This window comes from Nicotiana tabacum, chromosome 17 (assembly GCF_000715075.1).
Source record: "Nicotiana tabacum cultivar K326 chromosome 17, ASM71507v2, whole genome shotgun sequence".
NCBI lineage: Eukaryota > Viridiplantae > Streptophyta > Magnoliopsida > Solanales > Solanaceae > Nicotiana > Nicotiana tabacum.
In genome coordinates this window covers 130,132,052-130,150,008 of record NC_134096.1, presented here as the reverse complement: position 1 = coordinate 130,150,008, position 17,957 = coordinate 130,132,052, and positions in this window count along the sequence as shown.

Genomic DNA, 17,957 nt, shown 5'->3' with positions numbered 1-17,957 from the left:
CTAAATTTATTTTTACATTATTAACTTATAATGGTTGGCGGATCCGGGATTTAAACTATATGGGTTCAATCTTTAAGGTTTTTAGTATTGAACGCATTATATTTTTAAATTTATGGGTGCATATCTACTATCTTTACTGTAATTTTAATAAATTTTACGCATAAATTTATACTCCACAACGAAAGTATCGGGTTCAATTGAACCCGGTACTAAAGGGCTGGACCCGCCCTACTTACTAATTTCATGAGGATACTATTAATCATACTATATTATAAGTTTGGAGCCCAAAGTTGAGAATTGAATTACTATAATACCCATAAAAAAACAAAACGGCCATTTTACCTTTTAAACTCAATCTAATTCCTACAAGAGTTCCTATACAAGTGAATAATTTCAATTAAAACATAATACAAAATAGTAAATTACCCCTTTGAAAATAAAATAAAGTAGATACATCATATTAGGACCAACTCAAATTTGGAGATACTTAAAGTCCATTAAAACTTTAATATACGTTGCACGAGTCGAAATATTTCACCAACTTCAAGATTTGTATTAACCATTTTGACATGTCTCTTCTCATATTCTTTCATTGTCTATCCCACACTTGCATTAGTTTTTATATTTTAGTCACTACTCTATCCGGTTCATAATAAGTGATGTTTTTTAGTTTTTTTGTGATCCAAAATAAGTAATTTTTTTAGATTTCAAGAATGAATTAATTATTTTTTCCTACATTGCCCTTGGAGTAAATAGTGTTGGAGTATGTGTTAGGAGTGTTTATGTGAAGAGATAGTAAAGATTAATATGGTCGATTTCACTGCTAATTAATGTTAAAAGATAAATTTCTTAATATATATATATGAAAACAACCAAAAAAAGCACTTATCGTGGACCAAGAAGAGTACCAATTGAATTAATTGTCAAGCTCGGAAGAAATAGAATATAACAAGTTTTATTTTCTTTTGTTAGCCAGCTTTTGCCATGACATAGGCTAAAGGAACAACTAGCTATCTTTTTATACAAAAATCACTTGTCTTGGCAACAAGCAATCATTATGATCATTAAGATTTTAGACTTATTTTCACTTAATAAGGAGGTATGCAGATCTACTACTAAAATTATTGCTAACATGATAGCTATTGGATTGACATGTATTCGCTTTGATCGAGAATGTGATTTTATATATATATATATATATATATATATATATATATATATATATATATATTGTGAAAGAATTTTTTTCTTTTAGGTGTTCTACATACAATTTGTTTTAGCTGCTTTGGAGCAGTCATCTTGAGATAACTCTATTTTTTGATCTCATAGTACATATGTTTCCTTTTTAAATGATAAAATTATTTTCTTATCTTAAGATGAATATGTCCAACTTATACAAGAGATTATGATTCTACCTATAATTTCAAGAGATTTACATATTGATTTTGAGACCTAAGTTCTAACATCATTTGAAAGTAAAATCTTGCACCTAAAGATTAGCTAACTCAATTATCTGATAAATTTTTCTTCTGATATATATGAAATAACTTTACTTTGCATAGCTATAGTTTATTTTTAGCCATTTTGCCATGACTATAGGAAATTTGTATCATTATTGTTTCTTTATGTTTTTACTAATTGCACAATCCAAATAGCAGTTTCACCTCATATATAACAAATGAAAGTCTACTTTGATTTATCTGGCATGCAAAATCGAGACAGATTAGATCTGTCTAAAATAGCTAAATGGAACGTCAGCAGAATAATCTAAGTTTATCATTAATGAAATTTCAAGCAATAAAATATCTAAGCACTTTTGTGGAGCAAGGTTTCTTTCTTTATACTTTTTAAAATTTTATTTTATAACTCAAATATTTATTTTAATATTTGTGTGATATTTTAAATTATTTATTAATCGATATAGGATATACGCAATGCGTGTCCATATACTAGTGCTTGTAATAAAGACTAATCTATATTTACCTTATAAGAAACTTTATTGTGCAAATATATTTGATACCACACTTAAACTCAGACAAAGATAAAAGAAAATTGGTAAATTATGTACTCCAGCTGTACATAAATAATAAGAAAGAAAATAAAAATATTGAAAATGAGACTGACTTAATTTACTATCCCTTTCGAATATGAAACACTGTAATTCATTTATGGACGACAACAACGTTATCTGCTGAAGTTGACAAAGACGTTTCTCCTTGTGTTTGCACTTGTTTTTCCTTTCTGAACCTAAAGACATAAACAAACGCGGAAACTGCAAGCAAAACAATACCGGTTGCTCCACACACCAAGCTGGAAATCAATAATGCTCCCCTCACGTTATCTTTACTGCTGTGGTGAACTGGCATTCCTCCTCTGTCGCCGCCAATCCACGTCAAGTTCTTTGCAATCGGCAGCGCCACCGGCGGCTGAGCATTCCGTCGGCCACCGCCGCCAAAGAATGAGAGCATCTCCGGAACGTCGTCGTTTGTTGTTGGTGTGGATGAAAAGTCTTGATTTGTCAACCCGTGCTCCGCTGGACGGAGCTCTCTACCGTTGGATTGCAAAGACATTATGGACAATAATATCATAAATGTGATGATAACAACGTTTTGGAAATATTGCCTCATTGTAATTTTCCAGGTGTGGTGTTATTTAAGGTTTGTGTCTCTCTCTTGATTGTAGAATGAAAAAAAGTGGTAATACTGATATATGAAATTTTTTGTTGTGTGCTATAAATGAAGTGGGAGGTCATGTGGTAGTTAGCCAGTTTGTCAAATTCCATAATCCATACAAAGGACGCGTGATTTCTTGTCGGCTCAGACTGAGAACAGATTTCGGGAAAAGGGTATATTTCGTTTGGTTTGTTAACTGGATTAACGAATTCTTTGGTTAAAGAAGTTTTACTTTATCAAATTGCTTTTAAAAATATTTACATAAAAGTGAACTAATAGCCTTTGGCCAAGTTTCTTCGAGCTGAAAAAATACTTTTTTTTTTATTTTATATAAAGTTGAAGTGTTTGGCCAAATTTTTAGGAGAAAAAAAGATGATTTTGAGTAGAAGTAGAAACAGTTTTGAATAAGTAGAAAAAAGTAATTTTTTCTCGGAAGTATTTTTTTGAGAAGCATTTTTAAGAAAAATACACTTAGAAACACTTTTTAAAAGCTTGGCCAAACACTAATTGCAGCGTAGAAGTGTTTTTCAAATTAATTAGTCAAACATAAACTACTTATTACCTAAAGTACTTTTGAAATTTTTTTTTTTGACAAAATAAGCAGATTTTTCCAGCTTAGCCAAACAGATTATGCATGTGCTCCATGGTTACTTGGCGCTATTCAACCATGTACAAAAAAATAGATGCTATGATATTTTGTGACTATAAAAGTATTGTAATTAAGGATAAAATAAAAATTAAAGTTAAATTTCTTTTAAATGAATGGATTTTCATAATGTCTCAACCAATATACATATACATAAAATTCTCGACTTCTCTAACATATTTTATACCTTAATTTTGTATAACTCTCACAAGTTTTGAAAATTTAAGTTCATTTAACTAATCAAATTAAACTCAGTTATAAACCAACTTTTTAACTAACAAGTTATTTTCCTTAATTTGCGTACCAAACACCGGAAAATGAATAAGATTACTACTTATTTTTCAAGAAACCATTTTCTTGGAAAACATTTTTCCCAAACGCACCCCAAGTCTTAAATATTTTGGATGAGGATTAATTAAGTTAAGCATGCTGCTCCTTGTGAAACGGAAATTAAAAAGAGAGAGAGAGACTGCTATATCTAACACAAAAATCAAATGCCGTAACACCTATCAATAATGATTAATGGGTCAGGTATTTGGTATGCTTTTATGATTGTGCTGCATTTAGTCAAATGGCTTTTGGAAAAAGATGTCTTAAATATTAAAATCTAGTGCATAGGTTTGGGGACCTTTTGAAACATGGTCCATAATAGCCTCAATCATGCAAACATGTGGTTGACTCTAAAGTTAGTTTTATTAAGAAAGTATCATATCTAATTTTAAAGTTTAAATATTTTAGTTGAGATATATAAATTTTGAGGATAGAACAACTTAGAGATGTCTCACGATGAAAAAAGAAAAGTTTGATATAAGTTGAAAATAGAAATATTGGTTATACTTCTGTTGCCTCCGGTCATTTTAGTTGTCATATTTCTCATTTCGAAAGTGAATTTGACTAATCTTCAAAACTAAATTAAATTAGATCAATTTAATATTTTTAATTATAATTCAAATATTAGAAACTATGTAGATAGTATTACTATAACGACCCGACCGGTCGTTTTAAGTATTTACGCTCCTTTCAACTATTTGAAATATTGAATAACTTCCTACGAGGTATTATGATTTGTGTAAATTATCGGTTTTGGTTTTAAGGTACTTCGGAGTTAGCTTGGAAGAATGAATTTCATGTTGGAAGCTTAAGTTGAAATAGTTGACCGGATGTCGACTTATGTGTAAACGACCTCGGAATGGAGTTTTGATAATTCCAATAGCTCCGTATGGTGATTTTGGACTTAGGAGCATGTCCAAAAAATTATTTGGAGGTACGTAGTGGAATTTGGCTTGAAATACCGAAAGTTAAATTTTTGGAAAGTTTGACCGGGGGGTTGACTTTTTGATATCAGGGTCGAAATTTAATTCCGTAAATTGAAATAGGTCTGTTATGTCATTTATGACTTGTGTGCAAAATTTGAGGTCAATCGGACTTGATTCGATAGGTTTCGGCATCGAATGTAGAAGTTGGAAATTTCATAAGACTAAAGTTTCAAGTGAGTTCGCACAAGACCCAACTTTGAACACACACACACACACACACATATATATATATATATATATATATATATATATATATATATATATATATATATATATATATATATATATATATATATATATATATATATATATGGGGTTATCTGATGATCTCCCTATCAAATGAAAGATCTTCGAGTCTAGTTTCTAACGCTTCAAACCGTTCGTCATTTGGACATTCCTACAAGAAATTATGACCAAATTACCAAAGTCTGGAAAAATGCGATTATGCGACCAATTCTGCGATCGCAGAACCATTATGCGATCGCAGAAGTAGTTATGCGACCGCAAAATGGTCGCAAACCTGTCCAGTGAAGCCCATTTCTGGGCATCGATTTTGGGGTGTATTTTGCGACCCGCATACCCATTCTGCGGTCCATTATGCGACCGTAGACCTGCTTCCGGAGGGTTGATTTTTCTATTTTCATAACCCGACCCAATTTTGATAAATAGGCTTTGGGACTCATTTTGGAGCAAAAATCTGACATTTTTAGAGAGAAGGGAGAGTGTTCTAGAGAGAGGAAGAAGCTCAAGTACTTTGTTCATCAAGATCTTGTTTAAGCTTTGAAATCCAACAAGGAAATATCACAAGATCTTCACCCAAGAGGTAAGGTTCTAACCCCTAATCTTCAATTTCGAGTTTGGGTAAAGATGAGTGATTAAGAGTATGATTCTTGGGTGTAATAGTATCATTTATACATATCAATAAGGTTTATGGAAAGATTGTTGAGTTCAAATGGGTATAGATTGGGTTGAAAATGGTAGAAATCTTCAAAGACTTTAATTGAAGATTTGAGGGTCGAGTTGATGTCGGAATTTGGTGAAATTTATATGGTTGGACTCGTGGTTGGATGAGCATTCATATTTTGTAACTTTTTTCGGGTTCCGAGATGTGGAACCCACGGGCGATTTTTGAGTTAATTTAGAATTTTATTAGAAAAATTAGTATTTTCTTATGGAATTAATTACAATAATTGGTATTGATTGAATTGAATTAATTGTGGCTAGATACAAGGCTTTTGGAGACTAATTCTCGTAGCAAGGGCATATCGGAATAAAGAATTACACGGTTTGAGGTAAGTAACAGTTTTAAATCTGGTCCTGAGGGTATGAAACTCCGGATTTTGGTATCATGTGATTATTTTGGAGGTGACGCATATGCTAGGTGACGAGCGTGTGGGCATGCACCGACAGAATTATGACTTGGTCCGTCCCGGAAAACTGTAAAGTTGAATAATTTATTGTTAGCTATATGCCCTCTATGTGTTGATAAAATTTGACTGTAAATCATGTTAGAAATCATGGTTAGACTATGTGATAGTACTGTTGGGACCCACATAGGTCGTGTACTTGTTGAATTGCCTGCTAAATGCTATATTTACTCAGTCTCAGTTTTTACTTGCATATTTTAATAATTTTATCTCAGTCTCTGTTATTATTATTGATACATTATATCATTATTGTTTGGGCTGATTTTATGATTATTGTAGCAAGCCTTATTGGCTTATTATTGCACGTGAGTTGGCCATGCAGCACGTGAGATGGCCATGCGGATCCTTATATTATTATTGCACGTGAGTTGGCCGTGCGAATCCTTATATTATTATTGCACGTGAGTTGGACGTGCAGCACGTGAGTTGGCCGTGCGGATCCAGATATTTATATTATGGCACGTGAGTTGTCCGTGCAATACGTGAGTTGTCCGTGCTTATAGCGCTTGGGCTGTAGGAGCCCCTCATGAGTTTCTACACCCCCAGTGAGCGCGGGTACCCATTAAGAGTGAGTGATGAGGGCTGGGAGCTCAGGGAGTGATGAGGGCTGGGATCCCAGAGAGTGATTGTTGTCCTAAGAGGTGGTACTTGATTTTTATTTGTTGTTGCACTTAGTTGCTATCTGTCATTGTTGTGAAATCTCTGAAAGATTGTTGATATACGGATTACATGAACATGAACTGTATAAAAATTGATTTGACATTAAATTGCTAGATTTGATAGCATGTCTATTCTTTGCTGGAATTACTGGAAATGAACCATAACTGTGTAGCTCGTTACTATCTTCAGTTCCTTATTTATTATTGTTACTTGCTGAGTTGGTTGTACTCATACTACACCCTGCACTTCGTGTGCAGATCCAGGTATTCCCGGACTTAGCGGGTGTTGATCCTTTTCGCGCGGTTGATTTTCAGGAGATTTTGAGGTAGCTGATGTGTTCCGCAGACCTTGTCTCTCCTTCTCTATCTCCTTGTTCGCTGTGTTTGGCCTCAGACTATTATAGACCGTATTTTTCAGACTTGTACTCATATTAGATGCTCATGTACTCGGTGACACCAGGTTTTGGGGAGTGTTCATGTCAATATTTATGAGATTTTGTATTGTGTTTAATTATTGTATTTTCAAACTTAAGAGAAATTGTGGTTTATCGAGATTATCGGCTTGCCTAGTATTGAGATAGGCGCCATCACGACAAGTTGGAATTTTGGGTCGTGACAATTACAAGTTATAATTCTTTTGAATTAGATCAATTTAATATTTTTAATTATAATTTAAATATTAGAAACTATATAGATAGCATTTACAAGCTATAATTCTTCTCATATTAATGAGATAAAAAATATTTTAAATATTAATCAAAATTCATATAATTTGTATAACAAAAGTGAAAAGTTACAGATAATTTGAGATGTGTGGAATATCATTCTTAGCATCATAAATTTTCTTTAAGTGCTGGGTTACAAGGTTCATGTGCTAAATATTGACAAACAAAATATCCAACATGGTCACTGAATCGACATATATTTGACAAAATTTTGTGTGGATGGGTCCCCAACACACAATTAGAAAATCAAACTCACAGTAGTCAGTACGTAATTTCATGTTTCGTGTGGACATATGTTATTGTCCTCTTATGAAATTTGTGCCTACAAAACCTGTTTCTGTTACTTAAAATGGTAGTTCTTGTTGATATATGCACAGTGTTGCACATGAAAAAGCTCCTTTAGTTCACGGGAAAGTATTCTCAGGTTGTGTTTTGTAGTTTTGTATCTGAAGATTCGAACATTTAATCAATTCTTGTATATGCGTACATAAGAATTAGGGTAGACTTCGTGTGACTTATAGGTTATGGGTTCGAGCCGTCAAAGCAATCATTGATATTTGCATTTGGACATGCTGTCTACATCACATCCCGACGCAGTCCTTCCCCTAATCCTGCATATACACGTGCATCCTTTTGGCATTGATTTAGAATAGTGGTGTCAAATAGGAACAAATGAATAAACAAATCATGATAATTTATTCAAAGTTTGCTTTGATGAAAATGTCTATGTTAAGTTGGCCGTAAATAAAGGTCGTCAACCTAACCCGTCCAACATGATTCAACCTCTTTTTTTAAACTTTATGAACAAAAATATGAAAGCTAATATATTTTCCTTATATTATTAGTTTAAGTTCTGCAAGTCTACGTAATTCAATCTTCAAATTTTATTTTGTATGTTTACCAGTTAGGTTACACTATTTAACAGGTCATTTTGGCCTTGATATGTTGGGTCGAGTCAACAAATATGTCATAATCTAACCCGTTTTAGCTTGAGCGATTTACTAAAAAATGAGTTCGATATTGCCACCTCTATGATGTAACCATACTAAAACCCTAGTAAAAACTTACGGGCGCCTAATATTTACATTAATTCAATAGAAACGTGACAACAAACACGTCCTCACATACATTACTACCAGTAAAGATGTGCGAGACAATTTCATAGCATCATGCTGTGAGGTGTAAGTTTTAAGACACGTGGCTTCATAAACCTCAAGAATTTTTCATTTTTAAAATTTAAATATAAGAAATTAAAATTAAAAGTAAAACAATAATTAAATAAAATTATGATATTTTTCATTTTTTTTTCTTTTGGCGCACAACGATGCTAATGAGTTTATTGTGAAATGAGTTATGTATCAGCCTTCTTCTTAGCTAAGTTTTTTATTTTTACCTTTAGTTTTAGGTTTGAAGACCAAAAGCATACACTTTTTTGTATAGGGTGAAATATGATATGTGATAAGTGAAAATTTTGACTACTTATTAGCGCCTTTTAGTTTCGTTTTAGTCCAAAAGCGTTTAATTGTGTTCCCGAAAACTTATGAAATGTGCTTCATTGCAAGAATATTGGAAGATGAGCCCCCGAGATGAAATCCAACTCAAGAAGGAGTAATCTGAACTCATGGACAAAAAAGGCACAAAAACTCAGAAGTGCGGACCGTAGAATATCATCTGCGGCCGCAGGTTGTGAAGAAAAACCCATCAGAGATTGATGCGAAGTGCGGTCCGCACATGAATTGTGCGACCGTAGAAGCTGGGTCAGAGCAAAGTTCAGAGAACCTGCATTTCAAGTCTACCAAAAGTGCGGACCGCACAATTATTGTGCGGCCGCAGAAGAAGAGTTGTGTGGCCGCAGTTACAATTATGCGGACCGCAGAAGAGCAAGGTGCGGACGCAGTTACTATTCTGCAAACCGCAGAAAGAATGCAGTGCGGCCGCAATTCAGAATTATGCGGCCGCAGACTTCCTATCCTGTCAAGCTGAAGAAAAGTGCGGACCGCACATGGAATTGTGCGGCCGCAGAACCTCCGAAAGGGTATTTTTATCCGAAATTTCCAGCCTTGTATAAATAGAAGAGTTTCACTTTTTAGGTCAATTTTTGACATCGGTTGCTACAGTAGACAATTCCTTTTACTCTTTTTAGTAGTTTTTGCTACTTTGAGCTTTTTGAACATAGAGTTTATCAATTTAATTAGCAATATTATCACTTCTTCTCCTATTTCTTCCATTTTAAGTATGAGTAGCTAGATTTTCACTAGGGTTGTGACCCAACCCTAGTGTATAAACTTAATGGGTGTTTGATTTATTGCTTGTTTATGATTGAGTGTTTATTATTTAGCCTTGTTCTTGCTTTGATTTGAAGAATTAATGGTTGCAAATATTAGTTCATGCCTATTTGACTTGGTCTCTACTTGAGAAAGAGAGACTTAGTCTAGAAAAACTTACCTAGCAAGAAATTGGGTCAATCGAGAGATTGATAAGCCCAATTAAAGGGTTGAGCCTAGAGATAGTAAAACCCGACTTCAGCTTTTTATCAACCATTTTATTCAATATCCATTTGGACTTGATAAAGCCAAATTGGGCAAAATCACTCTCTGACCGAGAGGTATTGAGTGGGTAACCGAGTGTTGATAGCTATAATATACCCCGACCAATAAAACACGCTTTAAAGTTTACAACCCGTTAGGAAAATACCTAGGCGAAGGTCATAGCCCTAATCCTTTTACAACATTTGAAAAACAACAAAAACAATCTTCTAGTTTTATTTCTTAAATTGCAATTGTAGTTTAGATTAAACTTTAAAACAACCAATATTTGCGAAAGTGCAAATTTAGATATACAAACTCACATGCTAAGATATATACTACTCTCTTGTTGGGTATTACTATTGCATCGACCATTTTCATAACCTCGAATTGAGGTGAGAACTTGGACGAGATTAATTTTTGGCGTCGTTGTCGGGGAACTAAAAACAGTGTTAGCTATATATTTAAGTGTATTTTTGGGATATCTTCTTTTCCTTCATTGTTACTAACGTGTGAGTATTGTAGGTGCAATCATCGAAAACAACGAGCTCGGAAACATAGCCGTGTGGGATGTGGATGTTGAGGATGATCAAATGGATGAGGTCCTTCTTGAACCTCAAGCGAATAGACGAGGCCGACCGCCTCAAGACAATTTACCCGCTCCACCCTCAACTCCACCACGAGCAGCTCCACACCGGGTGTTGCCGAATGAAGGGTATGCAAGTGCTATAGTCCCTCCCCATATTAGGACGGTCAACTTCCAAATAACCAACGTGATGCTCACTTTGCTCGAGCAACGAGGGTTCTTCGCCAGTGCACCGGGTCAAAATGCATATAAACATTTGAAGAGGTTCGTAGATACGTGTTGGGGGAGCAAATAAACAATTTTCTCCGAGGATGCTTTGAGGCTAAGGTTTGTTCCCTTCTCCCTAGGGGGGAAAGCTTTAGATTGGTTGGAACGTTTTCCAACTCATTTCATTCATACTTGGGATGAACTAGCAGAGAAATTTATCTCTAAGTACTTCTCTCTCGAGCATATGGCTATTCTTCGGGATGAAATTATAGCATTCAAGAGAGAGCCCAATGAATCACTACACGAGATATGTGAAAGATATAGAACAATGGTGAAAGAGTGCCCCAACAATGATATGATGGAGAACATGATTCAACAAACTTTCTATCGGGGGATCAATACAACCAACCAATGTGTAGTGAATCAAATTGTCGGTGGAAACTTCATGACTACGCCTTATGTGGAGGCATGTGATATTTTGGATGAGATGACGGATACTTCATCTAGAGCCAATGTTCCACAAGGTGACCCCAATGTGATTCTTCATCATAAAGAGTTACATGACCATGGACAAGACATAGGTGAGTTGCCAACCACCATGAATTAATTGGCAAAGGCTAAACTTAAACAATTGCAAAACCCGAGGCATGTCAATGCAATAGAGGGAGTCAATATGATGGTGAATAAGAGAAGAATAAGAAGTCCACAAGTGCAACAAAGAGTGGACAATTTTGTGCAAGATGATAGTAGATTTGATCAAGGTGATTCTTACAATGATCAAGAAGAAGAGGTCCAATATGTGAACAACTTTCAAGGGCAAAGAAACAACTTCCAATGTGGTCCCGGGACCCCCGGACCCCAATCGCCTAAAATATTTCTAGGCCATCAAATACGACCTAAGGAACCATAGTCACCGCCCCGCCATGATCATTCCTCATGTTTTGCGATTTTCGGCCAAAAAATTATAATTCCGCCCGATTCCCATATTTTCGTGTGCTAGCCCACGCCTTCCCAATGGGTAGGGCCCCACGGAGCCGGATTGCCTAAATTTTTTTTAGTCTATCAAATACGACCTAAGGAACCATAGGCACCGCCCCAATATGACCTTTCCTCATTTTTTGCATTTTACGACCAATAAACTTGAATTCTGCCCGATTCCCATATTTTCGTGTGTTATAGCCCACGCCTTCCAAGTGGTCCCAGGACCCCAAACCCCGATCGCCTAAAAAGTTTTCGGGACATCAAATACGACCTAAGGAACCATAGTCACCGTCCCGCCATGATCGTTCCTCATTTTTACCGTTTTTCGGCCAAAAAACTTTTATTCCACGTGATTCCCATATTTTCGTGTGCTATAGCCCTCGCCTTCCAAGTGGTCCCGGCCCCCCGGACCCCGATAGCCTAAAATTTTTTCGGTCCATCAAATATTACCTAAAGAACCATAGTTACCTCCCCGCCATGATCGTTCATCATTTTTTGCGTTTTTCGGCCAAAAAATTAGAATTTCGCTGATTCCTATATTTTCATGTGCTATAGCCCACGCCTTCCCAGTGGGTAGGGCCCCCCGGAGCCGGATCGCCTAAAATTTTTCCGGACCATCAAATACGACCTAAGGAACCATAGTCACCGCCCCGTCGTGATTGTTCATCATTTTTTCCATTTTTCGGCCATAAAACTAGAATTCCGCACGATTCCCAAATTTTCGTGTGCTATAGCCCACGCCTTCCGAGTGGGCCGGGCCCCCTAGACTAGGATCGCCTAAAAGTTTTTCGGGCCATCAAATACGAACTAAGGAACCATAGTCACCGCCCTTCCGTGATCTTTCCTCATTTTTTATGTTTTTCGGCCAAAAAACTAGAATTTCGCCCGATTCCCATATTTTCTTGTGCAAAAGCCCACGCCTTCCTAGTGGGCCGGGCCCCCTGACTCAGATCGCCTAAAAAATTTTTGGGCCATCAAATACGACCTAGGGAACCATAGTAACCGCCCCGCTATGATCGTTCCTCATTTTTTGCATTTTTAGGCCAAAAGACTAGAATTTCGCCTGATTCCCATATTTTCGTGTGCTATAACCCACGCCTTCCGAGTGGGCCCGAGTCCCCCAGACCCCGATCGCCTAAAATTTTTCCGAGCTATCAAATACGACCTAAGGTACCATAGTCACTGCCCCGCCATGAGCGTTCCTCATTTTTTTTATTTTTCGGCCAAAAAACTAGAATTTCGCCTGATTCCAATATTTTCGTTTGCTATAGCCCACGCCTTCCCAGTGGGTAGGGTATGTGAACAATTTTCAAGGGCAAAGAAACAACTTCCAAGGCCCTAGTCAACAACAATGGAGACCTTCAAACAATCAAGGCAATTGGAATTCTCAAAATCAAGGTAATTGGAGTAGTGGAAACAATCAAGGCAATTGGAGTGGAAGCATTAACCAAGGGAATTGGCATAACAATAATAACCAAGGCAACTGGGGGCAACAACCAAGGCGGGTGGAACAACAATCAAGGAAATTGGGGGTCGGGTTTTCAAAGGCTTCTGATGTCTCAACAACCGAGCAACCCACCTCCTTATCCTTCCCATGGTCTCAGTTCGTCCAACAATGAAATGTGCCATATTGAGAACATGTTCAAACAAATGATGGACAAGAATCTTGATTCTGATGCCTGATGTCGCCCAAACTCACACCACTAATTTAGCTTGTGAGGCGATCGATGCAATAATAAAAACCCAACGCGAGTCGGGGTGGATTCCTTAGGGAGCTTGATGTGGGATTAGGTATATACCTAGTGTGAATGTATGACGTGCCTAAGATTACACTTCCACATTTTTAATTGTTTTTTCTACTTCTATTTTTACGCTAATGCTTGTAATTGTAAAGCTAAGAGACAATGTTTTTGGTCTTGGTTGTTTTTCAAATTATAAAAGATCTAGGGTTGAGACTTCCGCCTAGTTGGTTACCTAACGGATTTAGAGTTTTAGGGCATGTTTGGTTGATCGGGATACAATATAGAAATCACACTCAATTACTCACTCTATACCTATTGGTAGTTTGAGTGATTTTGCCCAATTTGGCTTTCTCAAGTCCAAATGGGTATCTCTCGAAACAAGTGATAAATGCTCAAGTCGGGTCTTACTATCTCTAGATTCGACCCTTTAATTAGAGCTATCAATTTCTTGAGTTCACCCCAAATTCTTGTTAGCCAAGTTTTTCTAGACTTAGTCTCACTTTCTCAAGTAAAGACTAAGTCAATTAGGCATGAATCAACGTTTGCAACCATCAATTCTCAAATTCAAGCAAGAACTAGAAAAAATATCATATACCCAATCATAAATAAGCACTAAATCAATCATCCATTAAGTAACCATACTAGGGTTGAAACTCAACCCTAGCTAAGGGTTTAGCTACTCATGGAAAATGAAGAAATTATAGAAGAAACTAAGATAAAATGCATAATAATTGATTAAGAAAAGAAAATCTAATATTTAAATGCCAAACTAGTACAAAGTTACCCAATACAGTAAATAAAAACGGCTCTAAGTGTTCAGGTGCACCAAACTTAACCTAAAAATAACAAAAAGATCTATTTATACCCAGTTGAAAATATCTGACAAAATTGCCCCTACGATGGTTGTGCGGCCGCACTTCCTCTAATTGTGTGGACCACGTATTTCTGAGTGCGGCTGCACTCTTGCTCTTGGACTGGATCTGGGCTTCATTCTGCAGACCGCACATTTATGAGTGTAACCGCATTTTGGCATCTCGCGGCCGCAAAATAATAGTGCAGCCCGCACATCTTTAAGCTTCAAAACTACAAGTCTCTGAATCTAGTCTTCTGCGGCCGCACAATAATTGTGCTGTCCGCACTCTGTGAAGAAATTCTATCAGTGCATCTTCAGAGTTTGCGGTCGCACACAGTATTGTGCGGTCCGCATTGTAGCCCCTTTTGCCTTGTTTTGGTTCTTGTCCAATTTTACTCCTTTTTGAGTTGATTTTCACTTCTTTGGCTCATTTCTTAAAACATAAGTAAAGGAGAGAAAATAAGCGGTCAAAATCCCTACTTATCAACTCCCCCAAACTTAAGCTTTTGCTTGTCCTCAAGCAATTAAGGCAATTTCCCACCTCCACTAGAAAAAGGGCTATATCAGGTGGCCTAAGTTGAATCAAACACAAATCAATTGGGACAAAAAATTACCCACACGCTCATGAATCATTAACAAGCTTATGATTTGAATGTTAAAGCACAAATGGCTCTAATGTGACGCTTGAGCATCAAGGGTTGACTTTGTTCATCAAGGAAGCTCGCACTTTCATGCAGGTCACTGTGGATCCCAAACTCCTCCTCCTATACTCTCCGGAAGCTCATCTCACTCACGAATGAAGAATTCAATTCAATGACTCGAGGAAGATTCGCTCATCACTCTCAAAAGAATGTCACAAGCCCGGCTCTAAGTACCATATACTTGCCCCTCATATATATCACCACTAATGTAAGCTCGCTCGGCTTGAAATCACGTAGGGCTTTTTCGGCATGTAATGAAGGCTTTTGGACTAAGGAGGGAAATATCATAATGGAATTGGTTCATCTTTCCTTTAGCACTTCATATTCTCTTTTTGGCTATTACTTTGCCGACTCTTTGAGTCATTTTCTTTTCCCTTAGGGGGATTAGAGAGACTTGACATCACTCTTTATTTGTCATGCTATTCATACTTACTTCTTTGTTATCTCCATGCTTTGAACTTTTACTTTCTTTTGCATCTTTTCAACCCTTTCACATTATTCCCTTTCTTTTTGTGTTTTCCTTTTATTCTTCCTTTCTTTTTCTTTTACTTTCTTCTTCTTCATTTTTTTTCTCTTTTTGTGCCTTGAGACCATCTTTAAACTCCTCGTCTCTCCCCCAAACTTATGTTTTTGCCATTTGAATGACATGAGTGCTAAAGAAAGTTCGGGTGACAAGAGAGAGTCACTATAAAATGGGTAAAGTAATGTGGTTATCGAATAAAAAGGCTTTAGGCTCAAAAGGGTTTACTAAGGATGATATCATTGGTGGACAATGGAAGGTTTCAAAACGGGTTAAGGAAAACCTACAATCACTTCTCAAGCCAGGCTAACTTAGAATTTTGCCTAAAAACACATTCAGGGCAAGTTCTAGACCACTCGCACGGGTACTTGGACTTGTAACAAAATACCTCACCTCTCACACAACCGGATTGTCAAAGAGAAAAGAGTCGAGGGCCCACAACAATGCATTCAAGATTGAAAATCGCTAATGGTTTAACTAAACCACCCGATGATTTGCCTAAGTCAACACAAGAGACACAAGGTCACTAACTAGGGCTATTTCTTTACAAAAACTTATTTTTAACCATAAGCGCATAGTTAAGTGTGTTGGTACCAAGTGAAACATATTTGACCCTTATTTATTCATTAATACTACTCGTTTCTACCTAATCATCAAAAACTGACTCGATCCCTTAAGAAGGTTATCACACCATCCATCGTTGGGAAGAGTCACCTGGTTCACACAAGACCCACCTTTGGAAAGAAATGTAGCATTAAGAAAACCAAAGGCTTAGTGTTCACTATAACAGAAAAAGAAGCTAACAAATCAAAAAGAAGCTAATAAAGTAACTAAGAAGCTATATTATTAAGAAAACAAAATGAAGAAGCTATGAAATAAACTACTGAAAGTAAGGCAAATGAATATACAAACCGAGAGGAATAGAATATCTACAAGAGGGATGAATATATACATAATGAGGGAGAAAATAAAAATAAAAGAAAAAGAGTATTAAAGTTATTACAGGCCTAAAAGTAATTAAATGTCATCAAAATATCATCACAGTCATCCAAGATGAACCAAAATAGACCACCCCCCAGAATAAGAACAAGCAGTGTCCTCAATGCTTTGCAAAATCAAAACAAAAGAGGATAGAGAGTAAAGAAAACTCCCTATGTGGTCTCAGGGTGACTGGCAGCATCACCACCCTTAGTCTCCTCCAACTGTATCTCATCATCACCGGGCTGAGGGACAACAGGGTTGGTGAGCATCTGAAGCATCTCCTCAAAAGTAGGGGCAGTGACATCTGGCTCGTCAGACTGGCCAGCTAGTGCCTCTGCTGATGGTGCCACTAGGTTAGCTGGTGCTGATGGATCTGTCTCCATCAGTAGGTCAAAAGGCAAATCACATGATGCTGCTATCTTCGTCACCTCATTTCTCAAACTCTCCACTACTTTATTTGAAGTCTGGTATTTCCTCATCTTCTTCACCTGCTTGGTCAACTCCTCAATAGCACCCCCGTGAGCCACCGGTGTATCCATAATAGTCTATAGGTTGTCTAGAATCTTCTTCAATGTTTTCTCCACTGACTGAGAGACCTGTGGTGCTGCTGGGGTAGAGGACTGTGTTGCAACATTACTGGATATGTCAGACAGCTTAGAAGTGGTTGTCTGCATCTAGTTGTTGAGGCTCGCAAAAGTATGGGAGACTCACAGCGCAGTGAGAGGATAAGTGGATGAGGCTGGCACTGGTACTGCAACTGATGGCCTAGAAGATGAAGGTGGTGGCATTCCGGCTGTCCCGGTGGAAGGCCCGGCTGCTGTGGAAGGCATGAGAGCTGTAGATGGCTCAGCAGCAGCCTCGGAACCCTACCATTGATGGTTTGTCAGACTGAACAACGGTGGTAGTGACCTTACCCTTGAACTTTGGGTTGTCAGCACCCTACAGGTGGTACCATGAGAAAGGCTTCTTGGACTTTACTTTTGTGTCATATGGCCTCGGCTCCACCTTGGCATCATTGAAATACTCTGTGAGGGTGTTTGGATAAGGGTAGGACTTTTCACTTTTTCGGACCGCCAATGTGATGTTGGTTGACATGATGGCACCCATATTGATCGGGTACCCCACTATAATAGAAGCCACCATAACTGCCCGGGGAAGTGGGAGGTTGTTCTCATTCAAACTCAGATCAATATGGCTACACACAAAGGTTTGCCACCCTTTAACTTCAAAATTGAGGGTGGCCGGAGGATAAGAACTCCTGTTGTAATCCATGGTGGTGATAGTCCTCGGGCGGCTGATAAGTTGGTATTTTACTAACTTATCTCCTCTTGATACTTAAGCTTTTGTATGATTTTGTTGAGAAATTAAGGTATTTATTGAGGCTTATTGGCATATTTCAGGTATCAAGTGATTTAG